Raw genomic sequence first — 12,832 nt, 5'->3', positions numbered from 1 at the left:
AGGGAGTCCTCTGACCTTTCATGAGCACCATGAAATAGCAGAGAGTCAGAGGACAGCAGCAGCAGCATTAGGGAACGTTCACACAGTTTAGGACTGTGAGAGCTAAAATATCCCCCTGTGAACAGAGCAGGCAACATGACATAAAGCAAAATGCCACGTTATGCATAAGGAGGAGCTGGGGAGGTGGCGGGCAGCAGTAGCGAGCAGCAAGCATGTATGAGCAAACTGAATGTGCTTTAAATAGGGCGCCTTGTTTGAGCTTGGCCATTGAGCAGCAAGGGGAGTTACCCAGCTAATGCAGCTCAGCTGAAGCAGATCAGCTGGAGCAGATCAGCTGGCGGGACAGTGTTGAAGCTATAGCATTAGCAGCATCTTGACTACCTGGCCTGCCAGAACTGACGCTGACGCTCAATTTCAGCTTGTCTGCAGTGAAGGAGTACCTGTTTGAGACAAATACACAGTAAGATACATGCAAGAAATCACTGTGTGATGATCGTTCTCCTTCCTACAGTAGTTAACCCACCTGTGCGCTGATATTAGGACCTTCCTAGTCAGGTGGGACTGCAATGGTAGAGAGTCTTCTGGCTAATAAAATATAAAAATAATGCAAAAATATAAACTTAAGTTGTTTAGAATGCTAGATTTGGTCTGAATGAATTAGTGAGAGTTTTACTGCAGTGCTTACCTGGATACATTTAATCTGGTGAGACTGAACAAAGACAATGGTCCATCTTCTGATTGGTTCATTTGCTGTGTAATAAAGTTAGACATAATGCAAAGGTCACTTATTTGATATAAAGTTAGCCAATTTTATAGAGATTTTATAAGATATTGTAAGCTACCTAGTCTGCACCAGTGGCTCAAAAGCAATTTTCACATAGCGTATGCTAATCATTTCAGCAAACTTATCTCAAAATATATCACAAATGGGCTGGCCTAACTTACCTCTGGAATCTTGCTAAGTCACTGGCGCGAATTGGCGCTTTGTTGCAGTTGCCTTTAAACACAAAAATGGAAGTAAATATTAAATTCCATAAAAAAAAAAAAACTATAATATGGAATAGTTTGCAAACTAATGCTAAAACTAAAGGTTCTCATCAGTAGGCCAACATAGGCTATAAACAGAATTTCACATTAGTTTATTCACATTTATTGTTAATGTAAACGCGTTGCTCGTTGGCATATTTTAACTGGACAATTCAATAATCTAACAAAGTGTGTAAAATGAAACGTTAGCTCAGATTACCATGGTAAAGTTCTTTACCGCCATGTTGACGACGAGTAACGTTAGGCTAACGTTAACGTTATAACACACGTTAAACTGGGCACAATCCTGTCAACACCCAGTCTATGGTCAACATACACAGAATGTTTTTTTGTTTTTGTTTTTGTTTTTTACCTTGCTTGCTGATCTCTCTCTCGGTGAAGTGAATTCCGTCTCTTCCCCGGGCCAGACACGAACGTCGCGATCCAACAAAAGACAGACCCCATTACCTACACTGGATGTCTGTCTGACGCGACACGACAAATCCCAGACAGTGTAGTGATGCGCCGCGGCCGTTATATTTCAGACGTAGTCCGATACGAGTCCAAGCGCTCGCGCTAGTTCTTACAAGGGATAAACAGGTTTGCATTTAAAGGTCCGGTCGCTTCAATGTGTCCAATATAGACAGCCTCTGGCTATAGCGTTGTAGACACGCGGTGTAAGGCAAACATTAGGAAATAAAAAGCATGGTGGAATGGTGCCAGCCAGAGAGGCAGTTATGTCAAATACAGTAGTATACAGCAAATTTAAAAAATACAGTAAGTCTCTGTATGTGGTGTTAGACGTCACAGAAAATTCCCATGATGCAATTGGAATCACAGTTATTTACTGTAAAGAGAAATAGCAGTATAATACTGGGGGATTTAAAGTAAATAACTGTAGAAATTACAGAAAAGTCTAACAGTGTGCACTTACATGAAGAAAGAACTACAAACAAGTCTGGGGAAACGTTATAGAGTATTTCAAACTGACAATGGAAATGACTTGAAATAAGCATGTGTGCACACAGAAGTGACATGAGACCAGCGGTGGACAGTGAAGTACACTTTTTGAGTAGGCCTATCTTTATCTTTATTTAAGAGTAAAAAATGTCTCTCTCTCTCACGCACACGCACACAAACACATGCAGAGTGTGGGGTGCACAGTCACCCAGATACACTCACTATTAGGAAGTTTTCCCTGAACTCTGTCAACACGACTCACTGTCAGCAGTCTGCCTTCATCCAGAAACAGATAAAATAACGTGACAGCAGTGTATAAAACTGTTACAGGCACCGACATAATAAACGTGGAACAGATCGTGCAGTGTTGAAAATCGTTGCAAAACAGAATTACCATTTGCGCATGTGCGTTTTCTACTGCGTCTAATACGCATGCGTAGAACGGATCGTGCAGGGGCTGCGGTGTTCTTTATAAAAGAAGCACTTTAGAATAGTTGAAATTGCATTTATTAGGACTTGCATTTATTTGGATTAAAAAAATAATCCAAACTATAATAGCCTAGCCTACACATTTTAAAATTGTATCATAGCATATATTGCTGCCATGATAACCATTTCAAATTTTTACGTGCTTTCTTCTCTTTCCCATTTTTGTTCGCTGAGGCGCTGCGATAAAATATTGTTCTTGTAAATACTTTCCAGCATTTCAGTAATAAAGGTGTAGCCTACATCTTACGTACGGTGCTCGGCAGTGATCAAAAAGGATTTAAACAGTGAATTTTGAATCTCTTCTTGTAAACCCAGAGATGTGGATTCAGACGGAAATTACCATACGACCTGTTTGTCAAAAAAACAGTAGGTAGGCCTACTACTTTGGCCAGGGATTTTTACGCGGGTTGGGTGAGAAAAAACACTGATATTATGGATTCGGACGGCACTAAAATCACTGACTTACCCCTGTACATTTTTAAAATACCGGACAAGCCCATGAGAAAAATTGAGCGTCCGAATAGGACTTAACTGACAGTGGCCTATGCTTTCACTGGCCTTTAAAAGCGTTCTTTTATTAAATTAATAATATAATATATATAATAATATAATTAAAATTCTAACAACAATCAAGAATAAACTTGTAATGACAAGTTTATTCTTTGCATGAAAACACTTGAATTAGCCTAGAATAGATGAACACTGTCTGGGTGTATTAAAACTTCAGAATTATATTCGTATAGACCTGCAACAGTGATAAGATAAAGCTAAGAGTGGTCCAGACCAACCTTCCGAACGTATGACTTACAGAAGATATACTTAACTAAGAACGTTTCGGGAAACACGTATTAACGATAAGGTACAGCTTAAGGTGTAACTTAAGAACGACGTAGCGTTAAGAAGGTTTCGGGAAACCCCGCCCAGGAAGGTTTTTTGTTCTAGCACTAAATCTCATGTTGTCACAGTGGGCTGCAGTGCACAGTAATACACAGCAGAGTCAGACACACACACATCCTGGATTGTCAGAGGAACTGATCTTGATGTGGAGTCCAATGTAGCTGAAGATCTCTCCTTAAATTCAGGCTCAGTAGTTCCTTCACCAAATGTATATTTATTTAGAATGAATGTTGGTGATCTGTTTGTACCAGAAGAGATAAGCATTTGGATCAGTTGTAGTGTAATTACACCTTAAAATAACTTGATCTCCTTCATTTGCAGACATTTCTCTTGAAGACTGTTCAACTTTGTCCTGTCCCGAAGACACTAGAAGAATAGATAGAAAAGGGTAAATGTGAGTCTGGAATTGGACATACAATTAAACTCACAGCCTGATGTATTTTCTCTCTGTATGTTAACATTCGCTTTCCATTAAGTGCATATATGCTATTGTATTGGCAAGGTCTGGGTCTGGGCCAGGACGGTGAATGGACCCTCATGAGAATGAGGCAAAAAAGTGAAATACACTAACAATAAATCATTAACATGAAGTATCAGTAAACTTAAATCATTTGGTAACCTAAATGTAAGTAAACTTTGTTCTGTTAAAATGCACCAAAAAAAGAGCTTACCATCATAATGTGCTGTGAGACACAGGGAAATCAAAGCCCATTTAAACATAGTTGTTCTGTGCTGTAAAAGAGCAGAAAGAACTGTGCTCTCTCTGTGCTTCTCACAGCTCTACTTTAAATGTTTTCATCACATGATATAATCATGCACGAAGAGACAATGTTGACCCCTTGTGGATAAAGTTTGAAATGATTAAACATGATATTTGTTTTGTAAAACCTGAACAAGTAGGTAGCTACCTATATAGGATTGGTACCCTGAATGTAAAACCCTGAACAAGTTTTTTTTAAGGGGAACTAGTGGCATACATGTTAGTTTTCCAAAAGTGTGTTTGAGTCTAAATCTGCTAAGGGGCAAGTAAATGTAACAAATCCTTATCTTTTAAACAACTGAGAAGATAGGGATCAAACTATGATTTATAAAAATCACCTGTCACGTTTATAATTTTACATCAATCAAAATGAGTCAAATTGGACGACTACAGGGACTCATCTCAAGATCGATCATTTAACAGTGTATCTATTGCAAAATTTATGAAAAAAAAAAGAACATTCAAGACCAGGAAATTAGCAGGAATGTCAGAATCAGATATTTTGTCTGGTCAAAAAAAAAAAATTTACATTCAGCTGTTGCAATGTAACTTAAAATTGACTTAAAAATCAAGTTTTTTTTTTTTTTTTTTGTGGTGGTGGTGTTGGGAAAGAAGAGGTTTCATGAGGGTTGGTGATTATTTGGTGGGACTTGATTGTATATTGACCACTTTTGTACATGTGAATATTTCTGCCATGTTTTAGACAAAAGTTTTCTCACTTACAATAATAATGCATTTGCATTTCAAAAATGCTAAAAATTGGTATACTGGAGGGGATCTGGGAATAATTCAAGATTCAAGGGTCCCACTTCTCCAAACTGTCAAAGACCATTGATTCCTCACCCTGAGCAGAAGCAGGTTTTTGTACAGTGTTCTAGTGTTTCCTGTGACTGTGGGCACCAGAGCACAGTAATACACAGCAGAGTCTTTCAGAGCAGCAGAGGAGATCTTCAGATCCACATAATTTTGTTTTTCTTTTCTGATCTCAGTAGTGAATCTGGAATCTACATCAGACTTCTGAGCTTCTTTTACACCTTCTGAGATGGGCACAAGGAATTCAGGAGCTGATCCGGGATACTGACGGTACCAGTGAAGAGTAAATGCAGATGAATAACTGCAGGATAATATAACACTTGAACCCTCAACAGCAAACTCCTCTGTTTTGTTTGGTTTAATTTCATTTCCATATATTGCATCTGCAAAAGAAGATCAAATCTTTAATAAACTGGTGTTTAAATTGAATCAGTCATTTGAGACGTACCAGTATTAAATACAATATACTGTACAATGTAAAGAAATACAATTTGTACTTAATTTTGATCAGAAATGAGCAATTCTGCTCAGAGATGTAATACTTTTAGATGTAATCCTCAAAATACTTCAATACTTACATGCAAATGCAGAAAGCAGAATGACAGAATGGAGTATCATTGTTTTTGTTCCTTATGCTCTGTCGAACAGACTCTCTAACAGACGCTTAACAAGATCACATCAGATGTCAAAGCTTTAAACCCTCCCTCTTCCAGAGATCTAAATGAAAGAGCAGATCAGATCTGTTTCATAGTCCACAGTGTCATCACTATTCATATGCTATAGTGCATAGCTCCCTCTTGTGGTTACTTACTAACTAGTACAACATAAATGCTCAGAACACAAACAGAATGTGATCTGATTCATTCATCAAGGTTTGGTTGTTATAGTACTGTAGATCTATATATCAGGTATTCATTTTATGGTCCTGTACAGTCACCACTGCTTAGACACAAAAAAAACAAGTTAAATTGTATTTAAAACAACAACTAGTCAGTGGTTTGGAGAACATTCTAAGAGTGCAGTGTGTAACGAACTGCAATAAAAGCATTAAGTTATTTAAAAAAAAATCTAAATCTATCATACCACTGATGATAGTTATATAGTATGTAAACATAATATACTGTTAATTTAGATAGATTTATGAAAAGAAATTAGTTGTACACCTTCAGCTTTGTCAGGTTTTTGTACAGTGTTCTAGTGTTTTCTGTGACTGTGGGCCTCAGAGCACAGTAATACACAGCAGAGTCTGATACTGTAGCAGAGGAGATCTCCAGATCCACACGTTTGATTTCTTTTTCTTTTCTTGTCTTAGTAGAGAGCCTGGGATCTACCTCAGATGGCTTCTCTTTCACACCCTCTAATATAAGCACAAGGAATTGAGGAGCTGATCCGGGATACTGACGGTACCATAGAAGTGAAAATGCAGAGGAATAACTGCAGGATAATGTAACAGTTGAAGCCACTGCAGCAAACTCTTCACTGCGGTCTGGTGTGATTTCATCTCCAAAACTCACACCTGGAAAAGAACAAAATAACATTTTAATTTTCAAATAGTTTTAGTTTTGAAATTGATTGATTACAAGGATTTGAATCAATTAATACTAGTTAACAATTATATAAAATTTTAATGTTACTGTCTTTGTCATTGTGGAAAAATAAATTTAGGATGTAGTAAATATTTGTACATTTTCAATAAAAAAAAATTATTTAGCATTTAAGATGAAAAATTATTGACAAAATATATACGTATTTTCTAAAATTAGAAATGCAAATGCACAAATGCACTTACATGCCAAGGCAGAGAGCAGAATGACTGAATGAAGTATCATTGTGTGTGTGTGTGTGTGTTCACTACAGCAGGACTGAGCTTTGTGACAATCTAGCAAATGTAACAAGATCATCTGAGATGTTAAACTCCTCCCCTTTCATCCTCAGTTTGATGAAAAACAAAACAAGCAAAATCTCATATACACACAATTTAAAAACAAATATTACATTTAGTATAATGAATGTCATATCTGCTCACGCAGGTCAATAAATAAGCATTTTTATGCAGGTTTACACAAAAAAATTAAGATAGATTTTAGCATATAGACCTTACATAAAACTAAAATGTATAGAGCGGATGAAATTATGAAATCATTTTAAATTCTTAAATATATATATTTTTAATTACACAGTCAGTATATTATTGCTGTGGGACAGAAGTCAACAGCATGTGGATTTGCACTTTGTCATATAATTGAGCACTTCCTCTGTTTTTGTATGAGTGTTGAGTGTGTTTGAGTCACAGTGGGCTTCAGAGCACAGTAATACACAGCAGAGTCAGACACACACACATCCTGGATTGTCAGAGGAACAGATCTTGATGTGGAGTCCAATGTAGCAGAAAATCTCTTCTTATATTCAGGCTCAGTAGTTCCTTCACTAAATGTATATTTATTTAGAATGAATGTTGGTGATCTGTTTGGTAGCTGTTTATACCAGAAGAGGTATGGATTATTACTAGTGGTAGTATAATTACACCTTAAAATAACTTGATCTCCTTCACTTGCAGGCATTTCTCTATACGACTGTTCAACCCTGTCCTGTCCCGAGGACACTGGAAAAAGAAAGAAGTTAAAGTCATTGACATGAATTATTTGCAAAGTAAACTTAAACATTTAATAACCTAAATGAAAGTAAACTCTTTCATCAAATGTTTTGCTTACCATCATAATGTGCTATGAAACACAGGGAAATCAAAGCCCATTTAAGCATAGTTGTTCTCGGAGGTAAAAGAACTGAAATTCACTCAACAGTGCTTTTAAAAAACTCTGTGTCTCTGTTCCTGTCTCACTGAGTCATCATGTCACATGATCTACTCATACACAGAGGGAGCAATTCTGACCTCTTGTGGATAAAGTTTAAAATTACTTAAAATGTGTTTTTTTTGGAAACCAAGAACAATTTTTCACAAAAGTAGGATTAGCCTAAAATATTTTTTGAACACATGCTTGATCCCCTCTACTCATCTCTCGGTGTGTATATTGTAAAGCCATTTACTCACTGTATATACCACTGGGCATCATGCACCTGTTTTTCTTTTTTCTTTGCAGAAGATTATTGTAAATTATCTGAAGAAGGTGTGCCTTGACTGTGTAGATGCTAATGGGTGATTTCTGCCATAATGTTTTAAACTAAACTAAACTAAACACTTTTCTAATATTCATGCATTTGTAGTTAATGTGGCTGCTTTGAATGGGCAAGAAGATGCTTCTATTCCAGAGGGGTCTGTATATAATTCAAGATTTAAGGGTGCCATTTCTCCTGAACTGTGGAACACTAGTAGGTTTTTGTACAGTGTTCTTGTGTTTCCTGTGACTGTGGGCGTCAGAGCACAGTAATACAGAGCAGAGTCTGATACTTCAGCAGAAGAGATCTCCAGATCCACACGGTTTTGATTGTCTTTTCTGATCTTAGTTGTAAATCTTTGATCTACATCAGATGGCTTCACATCTTTTACACTGTCTGAAATGAGCACAAGGTATTCAGGAGCTGATCCGGGATACTGACGGTACCAAAGTAAAGACCATGCAGAAGAATAACTGCAGGATAATTTAACACTTGAACCCTCGGCTGCAAACTCCTGTGTTTTGTCTCGTGTAATAGTATCTCCATTACTGGCACCTGCAAAGAAAAGTGAAATAGTCTCAGAGGGTTCAAATATTATCACTATGCTGGTAAAATGTGTGCATTTCAGAAGTTAATTCACTTATAGTGCACATTAATATATTAAGGCCACAAATAGGACAATATATAATTATAAAAAATTACTTGACATACTTTATTGTGATAATTTAAGGACATCATTGAAGTGATGGTACTTACATACTAAAGCAGAGAACAGAATAACTGAATGGAGGATCATTGTGTGTGTGCTTACAGTCTCAGCTTGAATGATCTTATGACGGTCTCTGTCAAGTTCAGTAAAATATGTTTAGCTCCTCCTTCCTCACCTCCTGGGGAAAAGAGTGCATCTAAAAATCAGTTTATCACTGTCACACTGTTGCTTCATAATGTCAAAAAGACAGCGTATCTTTTATCTAAAGATTTTGACAAAAGATTTGCATTTAATTTCGTAGTGAAATTGATCTTTTTTAAATTAATAGGCAGAATGTGTAATGTACTGCAGATTCAATATCAGGTTTTTTTTGTGTTGTGTTTCCCGCACTGTGATCTGCAGAGCACAGTAATTCACAGCAGAGTCTGATACTTAAAGTGTAAGTTGCAGGTTACATTTTTCACGAAGTAATGCAATGTGTTTATTAAACATAAAGATAAGAACCGCCCACCATTGTTTTTTATACCAAAATGCTGATATAATATGAAAAGTTGGCACTTTTAACAGTGGTTTTAACCGCTCCCGCTCCCTTCCACTAGATGGGGCGTGACGTCATAAGAGGAACTCACTTTAGAGTTACCGTACGCTAGCAGCTATATTCGCCTTACATAACTTCAGAAAAGTTGGTTGTATGTTTTATTTGATAAAAAAAATTATGGATAAAATAACTACATTGTAAACATACTCGTTTGTGCTGACTTCAAGGGGACCGTGATCCTGCCTGAAATGATAATACGCTATTCGCAAAACAAACGGGTTCAGGCACGTCAGATCAGCCGGTTGCAGGTCGAGCTGTTCCACTAAACTCCAAAACGCGTTCACCTCACGGCAGCACATACTCTCCACTGCTGATTCAATTGGGTGGCATAGCCCACACAAACACAGTGATGGGGACATCGATCTCGCTTTTTCTTTTCTGACAATAAACATCGCTAATTAAATCGTGAGAAATTGATAACGCGTGGATTGAGGAAGGGTATTACATGACGTTTGAGGCGTCGATGAGACTAGCGATTGGTGCCTGTGCAGTGTGTGCATCTCTACAGCTCTGATTTGGACTGATCTACTGTAAGTATATAATGTCTTCAGTCGTTGTCCCTCCTTGCTATTCTACATGACGGCAATATTTTGAAAAGACTTGCTTGTTCCGTTATATTATCCGGGTTAAGTTTGCACCAGGCTAGACTAGCTCTAACGTAGCTAACGTTACTCACCAGGACACCTGGCCAGCCCTCCACTAATTCTCCTCACACCAAGCATTAATAACTCTTTGAGTGCCATGGCTCCCCTCTCTCACGCCTGACCGGTTAAAAATTGTAGAGCTGTGGTCCATAAAGAATTTGATGGTTTCCCACATCCTCAGTCGTTCTCCAAATAGCCATAGCACAGTAGGAATCTAGCAGAGTATGGGTTGCGAGTTCCTCTTGTGACGTCATCACCCAGTAACTGAAAAAACACGCTACATTTGAAGAAACCCCAATAAATGTTATTTTGACACATTTTAAGACAGAAATAATTAAATATATATATAAAGAGCACTTTAATTTACACATTAATTGGCTGTGGTGGTTAACCTGCAACTTACACTTTAAAGGGGTCATATAATGGTACATGCACTTTTACAAGTTGATTGCACTGAAATGTCTGTTGGCAGTGCCTGTACACAACCATCCTATCATGATAAAAATCCATCCAGTGGTTTTGTTTTAATCTCCTTATATGTTTGACCATCTCTGAAATCAAGCCGTTCGATATTGTGACGTCATAAGATCGTACGCCCCTCCCGCTATTGTGATTGACAGCCGTGTTTCAACACAAGACCCGCCCTGAGCAAGCTGTGACAGCCGTCGTCATAGTAGTCCGCCATTGTTGATATGCTGGAGTAGAATGCCGTCTAAGCGATTGTGGTGTTGTTCTTAGATGTAATAAGGAACACAGCAGTCATTTGGATGTTCCTAAATCCGAGCCGTTGAAGAAGCAGTGGCTGAGTTTTGTTTTTGAAGCAATATGCCCAAAGGATTGACGCGGGGATTCCCTCACGGGGATTCCCCACGATCATCTGTGCGAATCATTTCACACCAGACAGCTTCACAAACGAGAAAAAACGGGTCGGTACCAACGTGTTCCTGCTGAACCTCCAGAAGATGTGAGTGTAATGTTTTATTAACCTTTATATTAGTATTTATATTAATCTTTGCGAAATTTGCAAACCTTGCTGCATGCGTCTAAGGTTTACACTCAGGGTACATTACGGCATGTTTTCTATGTACGACGTTCTCAATATAATTCATAATCCCACGTTTATAACGAATAACACGTGGTTATTGTGTTAGATACGGTCAGAGAATGTCTAATATGGTGTACCCACAGAACAGAGGGGCGGGGTGAGCAAAGCTCATTATCATTTAAAGACACATGCACTGAAACGGCGTGCTGAAAACAGAGCTGTTTTTGACCAGGTAAAATTAGTGTTTTCTTACAATACTAATGAGAATTTTTAATTAAAGGAGTCATAATGTTGTTTTAACTTTGGTACCCAATGCTCTATTATAGTCTTTCAGGCACTTCTAAAAAAGAAAAGTGGAAAAAAAATCAACACAGAGCCCCTCAGACCCTTATTTCTAAAGGCATTATTGTCTCGCGAGATCTGATGCGATGTTTTGGCTGTCGTGGACGGTCATTATAATAATGCAAATGAGGGGCGCGTTGATTGGTTGCAGGAAGGAGGGGGGTTGACACCGCAGGTAACTTCAGCATCATTACAAACTGACATGGCGCAAGTTGTCAGAACCCGACCCGGCCGCGACATATGGGATTCAACCGTACATGTTTGAGCCGGACTCTGAACCAGAGCTGGAAAGGGAAGATGTAGAGTTGTTGGATGCACGTCTACATCAAGATGTCTCTGAATGGTAAAGACAATCATTTTGACTGAGACATACATTAACATCAGTTCGAGCAAAAACGTGTGTTGCTATTTTCTCCCACATAAATTTACCTTTTATTTAATGTAGATTACATTAACGGAGATGTAGTTGTTTTTTTTTATCAGCTTACAGTGGTTTTGAGATTTTTACTATCATGTGGTGTTTTTGCCTTGTTTCACGTTGTGGTTATTTAGACATTCAATATGTTTCTTCTTTAGACATGCAACGTGATGTTATACTTGCATTTAAACAGTTTTAGCCACTGAGCATGGACTCCTGTACCGTCACTACTGTAGCTGCTAGTGTAAAACAAAGTGGAAAGATGTGGCTAGCATTCGTAGAGTCCATTCCCCGTGTTTACCTCGAAGGTAACGTTACATACAATAGCCGCATTAGCAGTTAGCTGCTATTTGTTAACCACAGTAGAGCAATAAAAACACAGTCTTACCTTTTCAATTTCTGGCAAGTCCCTGATGGTTGGGATGGCACCTTTTCCCAAACGGAGCTTCGAGGCCAAGTTCGCCTGATATTGCCCCAAATTTGTAAATGATTCCGGTGTAAAATGTTTAGCACACACACCTAACGATACGCCACTTGAAAGAGTTGTTGGGACAGCGTCATTAAAAATGAATTTCCTCCACTGTTCCCTGATAGTTTCGTCCGTTTTTGGTAGATAAAACACATTTGCATGTTGTTTGTGGCAGTCACCCACAGAGCATCTCAAGTGTAGGCTACACTCGGTTTCTCCATCTTTCTCGAGTCGACTAAACTGAATCTGAGGGGGAGAGGGGCGGGCTTCCGGCGGCATAGGTTTGCGGTGTCCATATTTGGTATATCCTCCCCCGTCTTGACGTCAAGAGGGGGAAGAAATCAAAATCTCGTTTTTTCGTGCGCGTGCACGTGGCCTATTTTACAAACCCTGAGGTAAACAAACGCTTCACTTTTAAATATCGGCTTCCCGGCCAGTGTACAATCATTATGCAATCATAACATACATTGATTCTCGTGGAAAAGTGAAATTTCTACATTATGACTCCTTTAAAGTATATTACAAACTTTTAATTTTGACCCTAAAGA

At 38.2% G+C, this 12,832-nt stretch overlaps 1 long non-coding RNA gene across 1 annotated transcript; it reads right to left on the bottom strand.

Moving 5' to 3' along the window:
• Nucleotides 1-418: 418 nt before the first annotated feature.
• Nucleotides 419-1,672, bottom strand: LOC311292370. The gene is made up of 5 exons (XR_014627712.1): nt 1,400-1,672; nt 946-997; nt 686-750; nt 524-585; nt 419-440 (listed from the first exon to the last, which is right to left on the bottom strand). It is a non-coding gene; the product is annotated as an uncharacterized lncRNA (long non-coding RNA).
• Between the last annotated feature and the right edge of the window lie 11,160 nt (nt 1,673-12,832).

The sequence above is a fragment of the Rutilus rutilus genome, assembly GCF_951802725.1.
Source record: "Rutilus rutilus genome assembly, chromosome: 6".
In the NCBI taxonomy this organism is placed as follows: domain Eukaryota; kingdom Metazoa; phylum Chordata; class Actinopteri; order Cypriniformes; family Leuciscidae; genus Rutilus; species Rutilus rutilus.
The sequence above is the reverse complement of the archived record's forward strand: the minus strand, read 5'-3'. Positions and strand labels throughout refer to the sequence as shown.